The sequence below is a fragment of the Triticum aestivum genome, chromosome 1A, assembly GCF_018294505.1.
Source record: "Triticum aestivum cultivar Chinese Spring chromosome 1A, IWGSC CS RefSeq v2.1, whole genome shotgun sequence".
NCBI classification, from domain to species: Eukaryota; Viridiplantae; Streptophyta; class Magnoliopsida; order Poales; family Poaceae; genus Triticum; species Triticum aestivum.
Genome location: NC_057794.1, coordinates 43945507 through 43947748, shown reverse-complemented (window position 1 = coordinate 43947748; position 2242 = coordinate 43945507).

The window sequence follows — 2242 nt, the reverse complement described above, 5'->3', positions numbered from 1 at the left end:
GATTTACTATATGACAAATAGTTGACCCACTCAAAAACGCGAATCAAACCCAAAATGAAATATCTTGATTCAATGAAATAGCTCGTTCAGTAGGTCAAAATAGTGAACTAAATCCAAAATTGAACACCTCAATCGAGTAGCATGTTGTACAGTATTATAGTACTCCATGAACATGTTGAAAGTCAAATTAATGAACTTGTTTGATATACACATATATCCGTTCATGTGTGGATTGCAGACAACATGTTCTCTAATTTAAATATTTGAATGCAAGTTTATATCGAAACATGGTTTATATCAGTCTTTGATGCATAAAACACGACCTTCCCCTCCCCCGGACTCCTGTTCTCTCTTTCTCTCTCTCGCCGACAATCTTCAATTCTGTCGCACGCATCCGACACAAAAACCTTGTTCGTCCCTCTCCCTTTCTCTCCATCTCTCTCTCTCTCTCTCTCTCTCTCTCTCTCTCTTTGTGTGTGTGTGTGTGTGGGGGGGGGTCTTTCTAGTTCGCATGCATATATACACCATCTATAGGTCTCTCTCGCACACTATGTATGATACTCTAGCTAGTCCAAGCTATATATCTTGGGTGCACTCATCGTACGCACACAGATTCCTTGGCTCTTTGCCTGTAACTCTCTCATGCACCACTATGTCATCTCGGAGCTCTCCCCCCGCTCTCTCAAACTCTCCATCCACCTGGGTCACACATACACATGCATATCTCACTCACACTCGATAGTCCCATCTAAAACTCTATCTCTCCCCCTCGTTCTCTCTCCATCTCACACGCGCACACACACAATCTCATGCCCAGCTAGCCAAGTATGATGGTCTCTCACTCAACTGTAGGCACACGCAGTCCCTCCTATATGTATATGACTAGCTAATCTTAGTCTCCATCACAAACATGTGCATGGTCTATCTAGGTTTCTCTCGGGGCATCTTTCTATCGCGCACGCACTCCCTCGATCTCCCACCCATATAGTCCCCCACGATCTCGATGGGATCTCTCTATCACAAACACACCCTCTCTCCCTCCTCATGCGTCCATGCCATCCATGTGTCCCTCTCGACCTTTGTTCCTTGTTGGCCACACCACTATTGGACATGTGCTACAGGGGTGTCTCTCTCCGTTGCAAACAATCACACACTAGCTATCTTCGTGTATCTCCTCGCCTCGCTTTTCCATCTCGGAGATGCATGCGTGATATGTTCGCATAAGAAATGAAAAAACACACACACTCTCTCTAATTTATCGTTTGTTGTCACTTTCTCTTTCACACACATACTCTTTTTGCACACTTACTCATTCTCCTTCACACACACTTGATCTGTCTCGACCGAGACACTCTCCTCGGTCCATAGCATATAGATTTATTGAAAAGTCAAACATCACAAAGTTTGACCATGTATGTGGAGAAAAAGAATTACATCTAGTACGACAAACATATGCCATTAGATTCACCATGAGATGTAGTTTTGTATGATGTATCTTTGGTATTTTAAATATAAATAACATTTGCGTAAACCTGATCAAAGTTTCCAAAGTTTGACTTCTAAAAAAATTACATGCACTGCATTATCGAGCGGATGGAATATCTCTTTCCCCCTCTCAGCTATCTGACGCACCACTCAGCCTTATCGGGGCTCCTCAATCTCTCTCAAACTTTATTGGTCAGTTTGGTTCGTGACCCGACCCTCATGCCTTGATGGCTGGTACTGCCTGGTGTGGACGTGAGATGTAAAATATTTCTGCCTGGCCAGGCTTGTGTGGTGCTGAAGCATTTGGTTCATGCTTGGGCCAGGCAAAGCATTAACGTCCCATCAATCAATCCATGCACCAATTATTTAATGTTAATATCCATCCATGTTGCTGTTAGCCTCGTGGCCACACGACCAGGCACGACCAGGCGTTCGAAATCGGTCGCCTGGGCCAGGCTACTTGCAGTGTCTGGAGTTCAGCGAGGCTAATTAAAGTGCAAGGGAACCCAGGCCAGGCGGGCTTTCTTTTTCACAGGGTAGCAACCAAACAAGCATGCATGAAATCCAGCCACAACCCCAGGCCAGGCAAAAGATGCTCAGGACGCAAGCCAAACTGGCCTTATATCTCCCTGGTTCACACATACACATGTCTCGCTCAGTACCATAATCCCTCAATCCATCATAGGTGCAAGCACTCAATCCATCATAAGTATGATTATCTCTTACTAGCCAACAGGAACACACGTATTGTCTCCTT